Source organism: Pseudophryne corroboree, unplaced genomic scaffold (genome assembly GCF_028390025.1).
Source record: "Pseudophryne corroboree isolate aPseCor3 unplaced genomic scaffold, aPseCor3.hap2 scaffold_389, whole genome shotgun sequence".
Lineage (NCBI taxonomy): Eukaryota > Metazoa > Chordata > Amphibia > Anura > Myobatrachidae > Pseudophryne > Pseudophryne corroboree.
Genome location: NW_026970034.1, coordinates 119,653 through 139,570, shown reverse-complemented (window position 1 = coordinate 139,570; position 19,918 = coordinate 119,653). Strand labels below are relative to the sequence as shown.

General features: G+C 41.3%; 3 non-coding genes across 3 annotated transcripts; all 3 read left to right on the top strand.

The window, feature by feature from the left end:
• Window positions 1-5,288: 5,288 nt before the first annotated feature.
• Window positions 5,289-5,362, top strand: TRNAY-AUA (transfer RNA tyrosine (anticodon AUA)). Its single transcript has one exon. It is a non-coding gene; the product is annotated as a tRNA-Tyr (tRNA).
• Window positions 5,363-6,435: 1,073 nt separating this feature from the next.
• Window positions 6,436-6,509, top strand: TRNAS-ACU (transfer RNA serine (anticodon ACU)). The gene has a single exon. It is a non-coding gene; the product is annotated as a tRNA-Ser (tRNA).
• Window positions 6,510-19,149: 12,640 nt separating this feature from the next.
• TRNAN-AUU (transfer RNA asparagine (anticodon AUU)) lies at window positions 19,150-19,223 on the top strand. Its single transcript has one exon. It is a non-coding gene; the product is annotated as a tRNA-Asn (tRNA).
• Window positions 19,224-19,918: the final 695 nt, after the last annotated feature.

Genomic DNA, 19,918 nt, shown 5'->3' with positions numbered 1-19,918 from the left:
TAATCGGAGTTAGATTTGATTCAGTGATTTTATAAAAAACAGCTAGGAAGCACAATTTAGCAATGGGTTGCAGAGAAAAAAATATGCTGGTAGAAAAATCCAATTGAGTGATTAAACAGCTCTTCATTTTCTGCCTTTATTTTTATGCTAACAAATTTGTTCTCTGAAAAGTGTCCACAAAGCCAAGTCTCTGATTAACACCTTTGTAAGGATGGTTTTTCACCTATTACTAAATTAAACTTGCTTCATTGGAAAGGCAGCAAGATGCATCCTCATTTCAATGTCTACTGAAATAATACAGGTTGACACCAGGAAACATTAACGCCACTGCATCCTTGCTGCTTTCTCATGTAGAAGTCTGTTTTATGTGAAAACAAGGTGACATGTAATTAGCACACAGGTAAGGAATTAAGAAAATCTTTATTTAAGGGTGAAGATGTTTCTCACAAAATCGTTGCCCCAATGCATCATTGAAATTCAAGCTGGAAAGATGATTTTAATATATCACTTGTACATTTTGTATTGCTCTTCTGGTGACAATGTAGTTTGTTTTTGTCAATTACCCTTTTAATAATAGGGTAAAGAAAATTAAGTGGATTTTTTAAAGAAAACTATACTGTCAATATACTATTAAAACAAATTAAAATGGTAAAAGTTATTGTACTTTAAGTAAAAATAAAAGAGCAAAAATATCAATCCCAGTTTTGATTACTTAAATTAACAAAAAAAAATGCATATAGCAAAGGATAGTTTCAATTAGAGATGAGCGCCTGAAATTTTTCGGGTTTTGTGTTTTGGTTTTGGGTTCGGTTCCGCGGCCGTGTTTTGGGTTCGACCGCGTTTTGGCAAAACCTCACCGAATTTTTTTTGTCGGATTCGGGTGTGTTTTGGATTCGGGTGTTTTTTTTCAAAAAACCCTAAAAAAACAGCTTAAATCATAGAATTTGGGGGTCATTTTGATCCCATATTATTATTAACCTCAAAAACCATAATTTCCACTCATTTTCAGTCTATTCTGAATACCTCACACCTCACAATATTATTTTTAGTCCTAAAATTTGCACCAAGGTCGCTGGATGACTAAGCTAAGCGACACTAGTGGCCGACACAAACACCTGGCCCATCTAGGAGTGGCACTGCAGTGTCACGCAGGATGTCCCTTCCAAAAAACCCTCCCCAATCAGCACATGATGCAAAGAAAAAAAGAGGTGCAATGAGGTAGCTGACTGTGTGAGTAAGATAAGCGACCCTAGTGGCCGACACAAACACCGGGCCCATTTAGGAGTGGCACTGCAGTGTCACGCAGGATGTCCCTTCCAAAAAACCCTCCCCAATCAGCACATGACGCAAAGAAAAAAAGAGGCGCAATGAGGTAGCTGACTGTGTGAGTAAGATTAGCGACCCTAGTGGCCGACACAAACACCGGGCCCATTTAGGAGTGGCATTGCAGTGTCACGCAGGATGTCCCTTCCAAAAAACCCTCCCCAATCAGCACATGACGCAAAGAAAAAAAGAGGCGCAATGAGGTAGCTGACTGTGTGAGTAAGATTAGCGACCCTAGTGGCCGACACAAACACCGGGCCCATTTAGGAGTGGCACTGCAGTGTCACGCAGGATGTCCCTTCCAAAAAACCCTCCCCAATCAGCACATGACGCAAAGAAAAAAAGAGGCGCAATGAGGTAGCTGACTGTGTGAGTAAGATTAGCGACCCTAGTGGCCGACACAAACACCGGGCCCATTTAGGAGTGGCACTGCAGTGTCACGCAGGATGTCCCTTCCAAAAAACCTTCCCCAATCAGCACATGACGCAAAGAAAAAAAGAGGCGCAATGAGGTAGCTGACTGTGTGAGTAAGATTAGCGACCCTAGTGGCCGACACAAACACCGGGCCCATTTAGGAGTGGCACTGCAGTGTCACGCAGGATGTCCCTTCCAAAAAACCCTCCCCAATCAGCACATGACGCAAAGAAAAAAAGAGGCGCAATGAGGTAGCTGACTGTGTGAGTAAGATTAGCGACCCTAGTGGCCGACACAAACACCGGGCCCATTTAGGAGTGGCACTGCAGTGTCACGCAGGATGTCCCTTCCAAAAAACCCTCCCCAATCAGCACATGACGCAAAGAAAAAAAGAGGCGCAATGAGGTAGCTGACTGTGTGAGTAAGATTAGCGACCCTAGTGGCCGACACAAACACCGGGCCCATTTAGGAGTGGCACTGCAGTGTCACGCAGGATGTCCCTTCCAAAAAACCCTCCCCAATCAGCACATGACGCAAAGAAAAAAAGAGGCGCAATGAGGTAGCTTACTGTGTGAGTAAGATTAGCGACCCTAGTGGCCGACACAAACACCGGGCCCATTTAGGAGTGGCACTGCAGTGTCACGCAGGATGTCCCTTCCAAAAAACCCTCCCCAATCAGCACATGACGCAAATAAAAAAAGAGGCGCAATGAGGTAGCTGACTGTGTGAGTAAGATTAGCGACCCTAGTGGCCGACACAAACACCGGGCCCATTTAGGAGTGGCACTGCAGTGTCACGCAGGATGTCCCTTCCAAAAAACCCTCCCCAATCAGCACATGACGCAAAGAAAAAAAGAGGCGCAATGAGGTAGCTGACTGTGTGAGTAAGATTAGCGACCCTAGTGGCCGACACAAACACCGGGCCCATTTAGGAGTGGCACTGCAGTGTCACGCAGGATGTCCCTTCTAAAAAAACCCTCCCCAAACAGCACATGACGCAAAGAAAAATAAAAGAAAAAAGAGGTGCAAGATGGAATTGTCCTTGGGCCCTCCCACCCACCCTTATGTTGTATAAACAAAACAGGACATGCACACTTTAACCAACCCATCATTTCAGTGACAGGGTCTGCCACACGACTGTGACTGATATGACGGGTTGGTTTGGACCCCCCCCCAAAAAAGAAGCAATTAATCTCTCCTTGCACAAACTGGCTCTACAGAGGCAAGATGTCCACCTCATCATCACCCTCCGATATATCACCGTGTACATCCCCCTCCTCACAGATTATCAATTCGTCCCCACTGTAAACCACCATCTCAGCTCCCTGTGTACTTTGTGGAGGCAATTGCTGCTGTGTAGGGTACATGGCCTTCTCTGATGTAATCAGAGTTAGATTTGATTCAGTGATTTTATAAAAACAGCTAGGAAGCACAATTTAGCAGTGGGTTGCAGAGAAAAAGAAATATGCTGGCAAAAAAAATCCAATTGAGTGATTAAACAGCTCTTAATTTTCTGGCTTTATTTTTATGCTAACAAATTTGTTCTCTGAAAAGTGTCCACAAAGCCAAGTCTCTGATTAACACCTTTGTAAGGATGGTTTTTAACCTATTACTAAATTAAACTTGCTTCATTGGAAAGGCAGCAAGATGCATCCTCATTTCAATGTCTACTGAAATAATACAGGTTGACACCAGGAAACATTAACGCCACTGCATCCTTGCTGCTTTCTCATGTGGAAGTCTGTTTAATGTGAAAACAAGGTGATATCTAATTAGCACACAGGTAAGGAATTAAGAAAATCTTTATTTAAGGGTGAAAATGTTTCTCACAAAATCGTTGCCCCAATGCATCATTGAAATTCAAGCTGGAAAGATGATTTTAATATATCACTTGTACATTTTGTATTGCTCTTCTGGTGACAATGTAGTTTGTTTTTGTCAATTACCATTTTAATAATAGGGTAAAGAAAATTAAGTGGATTTTTGAAAGAAAACAATACTGTCAATATACTATTAAAACAAATTAAAATGGTAAAAGTTATTGTACTTTAAGTAAAAATAAAAGAGCCAAAATATCAATCCCAGTTTTGGATTACTTAAATTAACAAAAAAAAATGCATATAGCAGAGGATAGTTTCAATCTGCCTACCGCTGGGTTATGGGCCCAGCATGCTTCTATTGCTGTACTCTGCTGCACATGTAAGTGCAAGAGATCCTGAAGCACTCACTCATCATGGGAAAGTACCAATGTGTTTCTTCGTTGGTTGATGGAAGAAACATTTTACAAAAACTCTCCAGATTATTGACTTTTTAAAGTTTTTCTAGGAAACGTTTTAGATGAATGCTTATTAGCCTTTGTCAGTAAGGACTTTTGCAAAGTGTCTTTGTGGCGCATTCAGTTAGTGTGCACGGCTATTAACCAAAAGGTTGGTGGTTCAATCCCACCCAGGGACGTAATTGACCTTGTTATCAGATTTTGGTGATCTTTAAGTAGACAAGTCAAAATTTCAAATCCCCCTGTTCTGGTGTAGGGTACCTGGCCTTCTCTGATGTAATCAGAGTTAGATTTGATTCAGTGATTTTATAAAAACAGCTAGGAAGCACAATTTAGCAGTGGGTTGCAGAGAAAAAGAAATATGCTGGCAAAAAAAATCCAATTGAGTGATTAAACAGCTCTTAATTTTCTGGCTTTATTTTTATGCTAACAAATTTGTTCTCTGAAAAGTGTCCACAAAGCCAAGTCTCTGATTAACACCTTTGTAAGGATGGTTTTTAACCTATTACTAAATTAAACTTGCTTCATTGGAAAGGCAGCAAGATGCATCCTCATTTCAATGTCTACTGAAATAATACAGGTTGACACCAGGAAACATTAACGCCACTGCATCCTTGCTGCTTTCTCATGTGGAAGTCTGTTTAATGTGAAAACAAGGTGATATCTAATTAGCACACAGGTAAGGAATTAAGAAAATCTTTATTTAAGGGTGAAAATGTTTCTCACAAAATCGTTGCCCCAATGCATCATTGAAATTCAAGCTGGAAAGATGATTTTAATATATCACTTGTACATTTTGTATTGCTCTTCTGGTGACAATGTAGTTTGTTTTTGTCAATTACCATTTTAATAATAGGGTAAAGAAAATTAAGTGGATTTTTGAAAGAAAACAATACTGTCAATATACTATTAAAACAAATTAAAATGGTAAAAGTTATTGTACTGTAAGTAAAAATAAAAGAGCCAACATATCAATCCCAGTTTTGGATTACTTTAATTAACAAAAAAAAAATGCATATAGCAGAGGATAGTTTCAATCTGCCTACCTCTGGGTTATGTGCCCAGCATGCTTCCATTGCTGTACTCTGCTGCACATGTAAGTGCAATAGATCCTGAAGCACTCACTCATCATGGGAAAGTACCAATGTGTTTCTTCGTTGGTTGATGGAAGAAACATCTTACAAAAACTCTCCAGATTATTGACTTTTTAAAGTTTTTCTAGGAAACGTTTTAGATGAATGCTTATTAGCCTTTGTCAGTATGTACTTTTGCAAAGTGTCTCTGTGGCGCAATCAGTTAGTGTGTATGGCTATAAACCAAAAGGTTGGTGGTTCAATCCCACCCAGGGACGTAATTGACCTTGTTATCAGATTTTGGTGATCTTTAAGTAGACAAGTCAAAATTTCAACCCCCCTCTTATGGTGTAGGGTACCTGGCCTTCTCTGATGTAATCAGAGTTAGATTTGATTTAGTGATTTTATAAAACAGCTAGGAAGCACAATTTAGCAGTGGGTTACAGAGAAAAAGAAATATGCTGGCAAAAAAAATCCAATTGAGTGATTAAACAGCTCTTCATTTTCTGGCTTTATTTTTATGCTAACAAATTTGTTCTCTGAAAAGTGTCCACAAAGCCAAGTCTCTGATTAACACCTTTGTAAGGATGGTTTTTCACCTATTACTAAATTAAACTTGCTTCATTGGAAAGGCAGCAAGATGCATCCTCATTTCAATGTCTACTGAAATAATACAGGTTGACACCAGGAAACATTAACGCCACGTGGAAGTCTGTTTAATGTGAAAACAAGGTGATATCTAATTAGCACACAGGTAAGGAATTAAGAAAATCTTTATTTAAGGGTGAAAATGTTTCTCACAAAATCGTTGCCCCAATGCATCATTGAAATTCAAGCTGGAAAGATGATTTTAATATATCACTTGTACATTTTGTATTGCTCTTCTGGTGACAATGTAGTTTGTTTTTGTCAATTACCATTTTAATAATAGGGTAAAGAAAATTAAGTGGATTTTTAAAAGAAAACAATACTTTCAATATACTATTAAAACAAATTAAAATGGTAAAAGTTATTGTACTTTAATGAAAAATAAAAGAGCAAAAATATCAATCCCAGTTTTGGATTACTTTAATTAACAAAAAAAATGCATATAGCAGAGGATAGTTTTAATCTGCCTACCTCTGGGTTATGGGCCCAGCATGCTTCCATTGCAGTACTCTGCTGCACATGTAAGTGCAAGAGATCCTGAAGCACTCACTCATCATGGGAAAGTACCAATGTGTTTCTTCGTTGGTTGATTTAAGAAAATTCTTACAAAAACTCTCCAGATTATTGACTTTTTAAAGTTTTTCTAGGAAACGTTCTAGATTAATGCTTATTAGCCTTTGTCAGTATGTACTTTTTGCAAAGTGTCTCTGTGGTGCAATCGGTTAGTGTGTCTGGCTACTAACCAAAAGGTTGGTGGTTCAATCCCACCCAGGGACATGATTGACATTGTGATCAGGTTTTGGTGATATTTAAGTAGACAAGTCAAAATTTCAAACCCCCTCTTTTGGTGTAGGGTACCTGGCCTTCTCTGATGTAATCGGAGTTAGATTTGATTCAGTGATTTTATAAAAAAACAGCTAGGAAGCACAATTTAGCAATGGGTTGCAGAGAAAAAAATATGCTGGTAGAAAAATCCAATTGAGTGATTAAACAGCTCTTCATTTTCTGCCTTTATTTTTATGCTAACAAATTTGTTCTCTGAAAAGTGTCCACAAAGCCAAGTCTCTGATTAACACCTTTGTAAGGATGGTTTTTCACCTATTACTAAATTAAACTTGCTTCATTGGAAAGGCAGCAAGATGCATCCTCATTTCAATGTCTACTGAAATAATACAGGTTGACACCAGGAAACATTAACGCCACTGCATCCTTGCTGCTTTCTCATGTAGAAGTCTGTTTTATGTGAAAACAAGGTGACATGTAATTAGCACACAGGTAAGGAATTAAGAAAATCTTTATTTAAGGGTGAAGATGTTTCTCACAAAATCGTTGCCCCAATGCATCATTGAAATTCAAGCTGGAAAGATGATTTTAATATATCACTTGTACATTTTGTATTGCTCTTCTGGTGACAATGTAGTTTGTTTTTGTCAATTACCCTTTTAATAATAGGGTAAAGAAAATTAAGTGGATTTTTTAAAGAAAACTATACTGTCAATATACTATTAAAACAAATTAAAATGGTAAAAGTTATTGTACTTTAAGTAAAAATAAAAGAGCAAAAATATCAATCCCAGTTTTGATTACTTAAATTAACAAAAAAAAATGCATATAGCAAAGGATAGTTTCAATTAGAGATGAGCGCCTGAAATTTTTTGGGTTTTGTGTTTTGGTTTTGGGTTCGGTTCCGCGGCCGTGTTTTGGGTTCGACCGCGTTTTGGCAAAACCTCACCGAATTTTTTTTGTCGGATTCGGGTGTGTTTTGGATTCGGGTGTTTTTTTCAAAAAACCCTAAAAAAACAGCTTAAATCATAGAATTTGGGGGTCATTTTGATCCCATATTATTATTAACCTCAAAAACCATAATTTCCACTCATTTTCAGTCTATTCTGAATACCTCACACCTCACAATATTATTTTTAGTCCTAAAATTTGCACCAAGGTCGCTGGATGACTAAGCTAAGCGACACTAGTGGCCGACACAAACACCTGGCCCATCTAGGAGTGGCACTGCAGTGTCACGCAGGATGTCCCTTCCAAAAAACCCTCCCCAATCAGCACATGATGCAAAGAAAAAAAGAGGTGCAATGAGGTAGCTGACTGTGTGAGTAAGATAAGCGACCCTAGTGGCCGACACAAACACCGGGCCCATTTAGGAGTGGCACTGCAGTGTCACGCAGGATGTCCCTTCCAAAAAACCCTCCCCAATCAGCACATGATGCAAAGAAAAAAAGAGGCGCAATGAGGTAGCTGACTGTGTGAGTAAGATTAGCGACCCTAGTGGCCGACACAAACACCGGGCCCATTTAGGAGTGGCATTGCAGTGTCACGCAGGATGTCCCTTCCAAAAAACCCTCCCCAATCAGCACATGACGCAAAGAAAAAAAGAGGCGCAATGAGGTAGCTGACTGTGTGAGTAATATTAGCGACCCTAGTGGCCGACACAAACACCGGGCCCATTTAGGAGTGGCACTGCAGTGTCACGCAGGATGTCCCTTCCAAAAAACCCTCCCCAATCAGCACATGACGCAAAGAAAAAAAGAGGCGCAATGAGGTAGCTGACTGTGTGAGTAAGATTAGCGACCCTAGTGGCCGACACAAACACCGGGCCCATTTAGGAGTGGCACTGCAGTGTCACGCAGGATGTCCCTTCCAAAAAACCCTCCCCAATCAGCACATGACGCAAAGAAAAAAAGAGGCGCAATGAGGTAGCTGACTGTGTGAGTAAGATTAGCGACCCTAGTGGCCGACACAAACACCGGGCCCATTTAGGAGTGGCACTGCAGTGTCACGCAGGATGTCCCTTCCAAAAAACCCTCCCCAATCAGCACATGACGCAAAGAAAAAAAGAGGCGCAATGAGGTAGCTGACTGTGTGAGTAAGATTAGCGACCCTAGTGGCCGACACAAACACCGGGCCCATTTAGGAGTGGCACTGCAGTGTCACGCAGGATGTCCCTTCCAAAAAACCCTCCCCAATCAGCACATGACGCAAAGAAAAAAAGAGGCGCAATGAGGTAGCTGACTGTGTGAGTAAGATTAGCGACCCTAGTGGCCGACACAAACACCGGGCCCATTTAGGAGTGGCACTGCAGTGTCACGCAGGATGTCCCTTCCAAAAAACCCTCCCCAATCAGCACATGACGCAAAGAAAAAAAGAGGCGCAATGAGGTAGCTTACTGTGTGAGTAAGATTAGCGACCCTAGTGGCCGACACAAACACCGGGCCCATTTAGGAGTGGCACTGCAGTGTCACGCAGGATGTCCCTTCCAAAAAACCCTCCCCAATCAGCACATGACGCAAAGAAAAAAAGAGGCGCAATGAGGTAGCTGACTGTGTGAGTAAGATTAGCGACCCTAGTGGCCGACACAAACACCGGGCCCATTTAGGAGTGGCACTGCAGTGTCACGCAGGATGTCCCTTCCAAAAAACCCTCCCCAATCAGCACATGACGCAAAGAAAAAAAGAGGCGCAATGAGGTAGCTGACTGTGTGAGTAAGATTAGCGACCCTAGTGGCCGACACAAACACCGGGCCCATTTAGGAGTGGCACTGCAGTGTCACGCAGGATGTCCCTTCTAAAAAACCCTCCCCAAACAGCACATGACGCAAAGAAAAATAAAAGAAAAAAGAGGTGCAAGATGGAATTGTCCTTGGGCCCTCCCACCCACCCTTATGTTGTATAAACAAAACAGGACATGCACACTTTAACCAACCCATCATTTCAGTGACAGGGTCTGCCACACGACTGTGACTGATATGACGGGTTGGTTTGGACCCCCCCCAAAAAAGAAGCAATTAATCTCTCCTTGCACAAACTGGCTCTACAGAGGCAAGATGTCCACCTCATCATCACCCTCCGATATATCACCGTGTACATCCCCCTCCTCACAGATTATCAATTCGTCCCCACTGTAAACCACCATCTCAGCTCCCTGTGTACTTTGTGGAGGCAATTGCTGCTGGTCAATGTCTCCGCGGAGGAATTGATTATAATTCATTTTAATGAACATCATCTTCTCCACATTTTCTGGATGTAACCTCGTACGCCGATTGCTGACAAGGTGAGCGGCGGCACTAAACACTCTTTCGGAGTACACACTTGTGGGAGGGCAACTTAGGTAGAATAAAGCCAGTTTGTGCAATGGCCTCCAAATTGCCTCTTTTTCCTGCCAGTATAAGTATGGACTGTGTGACGTGCCTACTTGGATGCGGTCACTCATATAATCCTCCACCATTCTTTCAATGGTGAGAGAATCATATGCAGTGACAGTAGACGACATGTCCGTAATCGTTGTCAGGTCCTTCAGTCCGGACCAGATGTCAGCATCAGCAGTCGCTCCAGACTGCCCTGCATCACCGCCAGCGGGTGGGCTCGGAATTCTGAGCCTTTTCCTCGCACCCCCAGTTGCGGGAGAATGTGAAGGAGGAGATGTTGACAGGTCGCGTTCCGCTTGACTTGACAATTTTCTCACCAGCAGGTCTTTCAACCCCAGCAGACTTGTGTCTGCCGGAAAGAGAGATCCAAGGTAGGCTTTAAATCTAGGATCGAGCACGGTGGCCAAAATGTAGTGCTCTGATTTCAACAGATTGACCACCCGTGAATCCTTGTTAAGCGAATTAAGGGCTCCATCCACAAGTCCCACATGCCTAGCGGAATCGCTCCGTGTTAGCTCCTCCTTCAATGTCTCCAGCTTCTTCTGCAAAAGCCTGATGAGGGGAATGACCTGACTCAGGCTGGCAGTGTCTGAACTGACTTCACGTGTGGCAAGTTCAAAGGGCATCAGAACCTTGCACAACGTTGAAATCATTCTCCACTGCACTTGAGACAGGTGCATTCCACCTCCTATATCGTGCTCAATTGTATAGGCTTGAATGGCCTTTTGCTGCTCCTCCAACCTCTGAAGCATATAGAGGGTTGAATTCCACCTCGTTACCACTTCTTGCTTCAGATGATGGCAGGGCAGGTTCAGTAGTTTTTGGTGGTGCTCCAGTCTTCTGTACGTGGTGCCTGTACGCCGAAAGTGTCCCGCAATTTTTCTGGCCACCGACAGCATCTCTTGCACGCCCCTGTCGTTTTTTAAATAATTCTGCACCACCAAATTCAAGGTATGTGCAAAACATGGGACGTGCTGGAATTTGCCCATATTTAATGCACACACAATATTGCTGGCGTTGTCCGATGCCACAAATCCACAGGAGAGTCCAATTGGGGTAAGCCATTCCGCGATGATCTTCCTCAGTTGCCGTAAGAGGTTTTCAGCTGTGTGCGTATTCTGGAAACGGGTGATACAAAGCGTAGCCTGCCTAGGAAAGAGTTGGCGTTTGCGAGATGCTGCTACTGGTGCCGCCGCTGCTGTTCTTGCGGCGGGAGTCCATACATCTACCCAGTGGGCTGTCACAGTCATATAGTCCTGACCCTGCCCTGCTCCACTTGTCCACATGTCCGTGGTTAAGTGGACATTGGGTACAACTGCATTTTTTATGACACTGGTGAGTCTTTTTCTGAGGTCTGTGTACATTTTCGGTATCGCCTGCCTAGAGAAGTGGAACCTAGATGGTATTTGGTAACGGGGGCACACTGCCTCAATAAATTGTCTAGTTCCCTGTGAACTAACGGCGGATACCGGACGCACGTCTAACACCAACATAGTTGTCAAGGCCTCAGTTATCCGCTTTGCAGCAGGATGACTGCTGTGATATTTCATCTTCCTCGCAAAGGACTGTTGAACAGTCAATTGCTTACTGGAAGTAGTACAAGTGGGCTTACGACTTCCCCTCTGGGATGACCATCGACTCCCAGCAGCAACAACAGCAGCGCCAGCAGCAGTAGGCGTTACACGCAAGGATGCATCGGAGGAATCCCAGGCAGGAGAGGACTCGTCAGAATTGCCAGTGACATGGCCTGCAGGACTATTGGCATTCCTGGGGAAGGAGGAAATTGACACTGAGGGAGTTGGTGGGGTGGTTTGCGTGAGCTTGGTTACAAGAGGAAGGGATTTACTGGTCAGTGGACTGCTTCCGCTGTCACCCAAAGTTTTTGAACTTGTCACTGACTTATTATGAATGCGCTGCAGGTGACGTATAAGGGAGGATGTTCCGAGGTGGTTAACGTCCTTACCCCTACTTATTACAGCTTGACAAAGGGAACACACGGCTTGACACCTGTTGTCCGCATTTCTGTTGAAATAGTTCCACACCGAAGAGCTGATTTTTTTGGTATTTTCACCAGGCATGTCAACGGCCATATTCCTCCCACGGACAACAGGTGTCTCCCCGGGTGCCTGACTTAAACAAACCACCTCACCATCAGAATCCTCCTGGTCAATTTCCTCCCCAGCGCCAGCAACACCCATATCCTCCTCATCCTGGTGTACTTCAACACTGACATCTTCAATCTGACTATCAGGAACTGGACTGCGGGTGCTCCTTCCAGCACTTGCAGGGGGCGTGCAAATGGTGGAAGGCGCATGCTCTTCACGTCCAGTGTTGGGAAGGTCAGGCATCGCAACCGACACAATTGGACTCTCCTTGTGGATTTGGGATTTCGAAGAACGCACAGTTCTTTGCGGTGCTACTGCTTTTGCCAGCTTGAGTCTTTTCATTTTTCTAGCGAGAGGCTGAGTGCCTCCATCCTCATGTGAAGCTGAACCACTAGCCATGAACATAGGCCAGGGCCTCAGCCGTTCCTTGCCACTCCGTGTGGTAAATGGCATATTGGCAAGTTTACGCTTCTCCTCCGACAATTTTATTTTAGGTTTTGGAGTCCTTTTTTTACTGATATTTGGTGTTTTGGATTTGACATGCTCTGTACTATGACATTGGGCATCGGCCTTGGCAGACGACGTTGCTGGCATTTCATCGTCTCGGCCATGACTAGTGGCAGCAGCTTCAGCACGAGGTGGAAGTGGATCTTGATCTTTCCCTAATTTTGGAACCTCAACATTTTTGTTCTCCATATTTTAATAGGCACAACTAAAAGGCACCTCAGGTAAACAATGGAGATGGATGGATACTAGTATACAATTATGGACGGACTGCCGAGTGCCGACACAGAGGTAGCTACAGCCGTGAACTACCGTACTGTGTCTGCTGCTAATATAGACTGGTTGATAAAGAGATGTCGTAGTATGTATGTATGAAGAAGAAAGAAAAAAAAACCACGGTTAGGTGGTATACAATTATGGACGGACTGCCGAGTGCCGACACAGAGGTAGCCACAGCCGTGAACTACCGTACTGTACTGTGTCTGCTGCTAATATAGACTGGTTGATAAAGAGATGTCGTAGTATGTATGTATAAAGAAGAAAGAAAAAAAAAACACGGTTAGGTGGTATACAATTATGGACGGACTGCCGAGTGCCGACACAGAGGTAGCCACAGCCGTGAACTACCGTACTGTACTGTGTCTGCTGCTAATATAGACTGGTTGATAAAGAGATGTCGTAGTATGTATGTATGAAGAAGAAAGATAAAAAAAAAAACACGGTTAGGTGGTATACAATTATGGACGGACTGCCGAGTTCCGACACAGAGGTAGCCACAGCCGTGAACTACCGTACTGTACTGTGTCTGCTGCTAATATAGACTGGTTGATAAAGAGATGTAGTAGTATGTATGTATAAAGAAGAAAGAAAAAAAAACCACGGGTAGGTGGTATACAATTATGGATGGACTGCCGAGTGCCGACACAGAGGTAGCTACAGCCGTGAACTACCGTACTGTGTCTGCTGCGACTGGATGATAAATAATGATATAAAAAATATATATATATCACTACTGCAGCCGGACAGGTATATATATTATATAATGACGGACCTGCTGGACACTGTCTGTCAGCAGAATGAGTTTTTTATAGAATAAAAAAAAAACACCACACAAGTGAAGTCACACGACGAGTGTTTAACTTTTTCAGGCAATCACAATATAGTATACTACTAACTATACTGGTGGTCAGTGTGGTCAGGTCACTGGTCAGTCACACTGGCAGTGGCACTCCTGCAGCAAAAGTGTGCACTGTTTAATTTTAATATAATATGTACTCCTGGCTCCTGCTATAACCTATAACTGGCACTGCAGTGCTCCCCAGTCTCCCCCACAATTATAAGCTGTGTGAGCTGAGCACAGTCAGATATATAATATATATATACATAGATGATGCAGCACACTGGGCTGAGCAGTGCACACAGATATGGTATGTGACTGTCTTGTACTCCTGGCTCCTGCTATAACCTATAACTGGCACTGCAGTGCTCCCCAGTCTCCCCCACAATTATAAGCTGTGTGAGCTGAGCACAGTCAGATATATATACATAGATGATGCAGGCATGCAGCACACTGGGCTGAGCAGTGCACACAGATATGGTATGTGACTCAGTCACTGTGTGTACCGTTTTTTTCAGGCAGAGAACGGATATATTAAATAAAACAACTGCACTGCTGGTGGTCACTGTGGTCAGTCACTAAACTCTGCACTCTCTTCTACAGTATCAGCCTCAGGTCAATCTCTCTCTCTCTCTCCTAATCTAAATGGAGAGGACGCCAGCCACGTCCTCTCCCTATCAATCTCAATGCACGTGTGAAAATGGCGGCGACGCGCGGCTCCTTATATAGAATCCGAGTCTCGCGAGAATCCTTCAGCGTCATGATGACGTTCGGGCGCGCTCGGGTTAACCGAGCAAGGCGGGAAGATCCGAGTCGCTCGGACCCGTGAAAAAAAACATGAAGTTCGTGCGGGTTCGGATTCAGAGAAACCGAACCCGCTCATCTCTACTATAAACCAAAAGGTTGGTGGTTCAATCCCACCCAGGGACGTAATTGACCTTGTTATCAGATTTTGGTGATCTTTAAGTAGACAAGTCAAAATTTCAAACCCCCTCTTATGGTGTAGGGTACCTGGCCTTCTCTGATGTAATCAGAGTTAGATTTGATTCAGTGATTTTATAAAAACAGCTAGGAAGCACAATTTAGCAGTGGGTTGCAGAGAAAAAGAAATATGCTGGCAAAAAAATCCAATTGAGTGATTAAACAGCTCTTCATTTTCTGGCTTTATTTTTATGCTAACAAATTTGTTCTCTGAAAAGTGTCCACAAAGCCAAGTCTCTGATTAACACCTTTGTAAGGATGGTTTTTCACCTATTACTAAATTAAACTTGCTTCATTGGAAAGGCAGCAAGATGCATCCTCATTTCAATGTCTACTGAAATAATACAGGTTGACACCAGGAAACATTAACGCCACTGCATCCTTGCTGCTTTCTCATGTGGAAGTCTGTTTAATGTGAAAACAAGGTGATATCTAATTAGCACACAGGTAAGGAATTAAGAAAATCTTTATTTAAGGGTGAAAATGATTCTCACAAAATCGTTGCCCCAATGCATCATTGAAATTCAAGCTGGAAAGATGATTTTAATATATCACTTGTACATTTTGTATTGCTCTTCTGGTGACAATGTAGTTTGTTTTTGTCAATTACCATTTTAATAATAGGGTAAAGAAAATTAAGTGGATTTTTAAAAGAAAACAATACTTTCAATATACTATTAAAACAAATTAAAATGGTAAAAGTTATTGTACTTTAATGAAAAATAAAAGAGCAAAAATATCAATCCCAGTTTTGGATTACTTTAATTAACAAAAAAAATGCATATAGCAGAGGATAGTTTTAATCTGCCTACCTCTGGGTTATGGGCCCAGCATGCTTCCATTGCAATACTCTGCTGCACATGTAAGTGCAAGAGATCCTGAAGCACTCACTCATCATGGGAAAGTACCAATGTGTTTCTTCGTTGGTGGATGGAAGAAACATCTTACAAAAACTCTCCAGATTATTGACTTTTTAAAGTTTTTCTAGGAAACGTTTTAGATGAATGCTTATTAGCCTTTGTCAGTATGTACTTTTGCAAAGTGTCTCTGTGGCGCAATCAGTTAGTGTGTACGGCTATAAACCAAAAGGTTGGTGGTTCAATCCCACCCAGGGACGTAATTGACCTTGTTATCAGATTTTGGTGATCTTTAAGTAGACAAGTCAAAATTTCAAATCCCTTCTTATGGTGCAGGGTACCTGGCCTTCTCTGATGTAATCAGAGTTAGATTTGATTCAGTGATTTTATAAAAACAGCTAGGAAGCACAATTTAGCAATGGGTTGCAGAGAACAAAAATATGCTGGCAGAAAAATCCAATTGAGTGATTAAACAGCTCTTCATTTTCAGCCTTTATTTTTATGCTAACAAATTTGTTCTCTAAAAAGTGTCCACAAAGCCAAGTCTCTGATTAACACCTTTGTAGGGATGGTTTTTCACCTATAACTAAATTAAACTTGCTTCATTGGAAAGGCAGCAAGATGCATCCTCATTTCAATTTCTACTGAAATAATACAGGTTGACACCAGGAAACATTAACGCCACTGCATCCTTGCTGCTTTCTCATGTGGAAGTCTGTTTAATGTGAAAACAAGGTGATATCTAATTAGCACACAGGTAAGGAATTAAGAAAATCTTTATTTAAGGGTGAAGATGTTTCTCACAAAATCGTTGCCCCAATGCATCATTGAAATTCAAGCTGGAAAGATGATTTTAATATATCACTTGTACATTTTGTATTGCTCTTCTGGTGACAATGTAGTTTGTTTTTGTCAATTACCCTTTTAATAATAGGGTAAAGAAAATTAAGTGGATTTTTTAAAGAAAACTATACTGTCAATATACTATTAAAACAAATTAAAATGGTAAAAGTTATTGTACTTTAAGTAAAAATAAAAGAGCAAAAATATCAATCCCAGTTTTGATTACTTAAATTAACAAAAAAAAAATGCATATAGCAAAGGATAGTTTCAATCTGCCTACCTCTGGGTTATGGGCCCAGCATGCTTCCATTGCAGTACTCTGCTGCACATGTAAGTGCAAGAGATCCTGAAGCACTCAGTCATCATGGGAAAGTACCAATGTGTTTCTTCGTTGGTTGATGGAAGAAACATCTTACAAAAACTCTCCAGATTATTGACTTTTTAAAGTTTTTCTAGGAAACGTTCTAGATGTATGCTTATTAGACTTTGTCAGTATGTACTTTTTGCAAAGTGTCTCTGTGGCGCAATCGGTTAGTGTGTCCGGCTACTAACCAAAAGGTTGGTGGTTCAATTCCAACCAGGGACGTAATTGACCTTGTTATCAGATTTTGGTGATCTTTAAGTAGACAAGTCAAAATTTCAAACCCCCTGTTATGGTGTAGGGTACCTGGCCTTCTCTGATGTAATCAGAGTTAGATTTGATTCAGTGATTTTATAAAAACAGCTAGGAAGCACACTTTAGCAGTGGGTTGCAGAGAAAAAGAAATATGCTGGCAAAAAAAATCCAATTGAGTGATTAAACAGCTCTTCATTTTCTGGCTTTATTTTTATGCTAACAAATTTGTTCTTTGAAAAGTGTCCACAAAGCCAAGTCTCTGATTAACACCTTTGTAGGGATGGTTTTTCACCTATTACTAAATTAAACTTGCTTCATTGGAAAGGCAGCAAGATACATCCTCATTTCAATGTCTACTGAAATAATACAGGTTGACACCAGGAAACATTAACGCCACTGTGTCCTTGCTGCTTTCTCATGTGGAAGTCTGTTTAATGTGAAAACAAGGTGATATCTAATTAGCACACAGGTAAGGAATTAAGAAAATCTTTATTTAAGGGTGAAGATGTTTCTCACAAAATCGTTGCCCCAATGCATCATTGAAATTCAAGCTGGAAAGATGATTTTAATATATCACTTGTACATTTTGTATTGCTCTTCTGGTGACAATGTAGTTTGTTTTTGTCAATTACCATTTTAATAAAAGGGTAAAGAAAATTAAGTGGATTTTTGAAAGAAAACAATACTGTCAATATACTATTAAAACAAATTAAAATGGTAAAAGTTATTGTACTTTAAGTAAAAATAAAAGAGCCAAAATATCAATCCCAGTTTTGGATTACTTTAATTAACAAAAAAAATGCATATAGCAGAGGATAGTTTCAATCTGCCTACCGCTGGGTTATGGGCCCAGCATGCTTCCATTGCAGTACTCTGCTGCACATGTAAGTGCAAGAGATCATGAAGCACTCACTCATCATGGGAAAGTACCAATGTGTTTCTTCGTTGGTTGATGGAAGAAACATCTTACAAAAACTCTCCAGATTATTGACTTTTTAAAGTTTTTCTAGGAAACGTTTTAGATGAATGCTTATTAGCCTTTGTCAGTATGGACTTTTGCAAAGTGTCACTGTGGCGCAATCAGTTAGTGTGCACGGCTATTAACCAAAAGGTTGGTGGTTCAATCCCACCCAGGGACGTAATTGACCTTGTTATCAGATTTTGGTGATCTTTAAGTAGACAAGTCAAAATTTCAAACCCCCTCTTATGGTGTAGGGTACCTGGCCTTCTCTGATGTAATCAGAGTTAGATTTGATTCAGTGATTTTATAAAAACAGATAGGAAGCACAATTTAGCAGTGGGTTGCAGAGAAAAAGAAATATGCTGGCAAAAAAAAACCAATTGAGTGATTTAAACAGCTCTTCATTTTCTGGCTTTATTTTTATGCTAACAAATTTGTTCTCTGAAAAGTGTCCACAAAGCCAAGTCTCTGATTAACACCTTTGTAGGGATGGTTTTTCACCTATTACTAAATTAAACTTGCTTCATTGGAAAGGCAGCAAGATGCATCTTCATTTCAATGTCTACTGAAATAATACAGGTTGACACCAGGAAACATTACCGCCACTGCATCCTTGCTGCTTTCTCATGTAGAAGTCTGTTTAATGTGAAAACAAGGTGATATCTAATTAGCACACAGGTAAGGGATTAAGAAAATCTTTATTTAAGGGTGAAAATGTTTCTCACAAAATCGTTGCCCCAATGCATCATTGAAATTCAAGCTGGAAAGATGATTTTAATATATCACTTGTACATTTTGTATTGCTCTTCTGGTGACAATGTAGTTTGTTTTTGTCAATTACCATTTTATTAATAGGGTAAAGAAAATTAAGTGGATTTTTTAAAGAAAACAATACTGTCAATATACTATTAAAACAAATTAAAATGGTAAAAGTTATTGTACTTTAAGTAAAAATAAAAGAACCAAAATATCAATCCCAGTTTTGGATTACTTTAATTAACAAAAAAAAAATGCATATAGCAGAGGATAGTTTCAATCTGCCTACCTCTGGGTTATGGGCCCAGCATGCTTCCATTGCAGTACTCTGCTGCACATGTAAGTGCAATAGATCATGAAGCACTCACTCATCATGGGAAAGTACCAATGTGTTTCTTCATTGGTTGATGGAAGAAACATCTTACAAAAACTCTCCAGATTATTGACTTTTTAAAGTTTTTCTAGGAAACGTTCTAGATAAATGCTTATTAGCCTTTGTCAGTATGTACTTTTTGCAAAGTGTCTCTGTGGCGCAATCGGTTAGTGTGTTTGGCTATTAACCAAAAGGTTGGTGGTTCAATCCCACCCAGGGACGTAATTGACCTTGTGATCAGATTTTGGTGATCTTTAAGTAGACAAGTCAAAATTTCAAACCCCCTGTTATGGTGTAGGGTACCTGGCCTTCTCTGATGTAATCAGAGTTAGATTTGATTCAGTGATTTTATAAAAACAGCTAGGAAGCACAATTTAGCAGTGGGTTGCAGAGAAAAAGAAATATGCTGGCAAAAAAATCCAATTGAGTGATTAAACAGCTCTTCATTTTCTGGCTTTACTTTTATGCTAACAAAGTTGTTCTCTGAAAAGTGTCCACAAAGCCAAGTCTCTGATTAACACCTTTGTAGGGATGGTTTTTCACCTATTACTAAATTAAACTTGCTTCATTGGAAAGGCAGCAAGAAACACTAGACTAATTGGAGGTGCGCCCTAAAGCAAATTACAATGTTAGGATTAGGGGGTTCGGAAAGACCTCTAGTGTATACTGTCACGATCCGGGTATCTGGACGCCATAACTTACCTTTCAGATGCCTCCTAAGGCTGGCTCAGCGCTCCAGGACCGGATCCCATCTGTTATTCTGATGTCCCCATTCCTGCCTCCTCTCCTGTCACTCTGAGACGCTGTCACAGCGGCGCCATGTTACATCTTGAATGGCATCTCCTGCGGCCTCCGCCGCCGTCCCTGAGTTTCTGCATGCAGGATGTCAGAGTGGCGCTTATGTCAGCCGCGGCCTC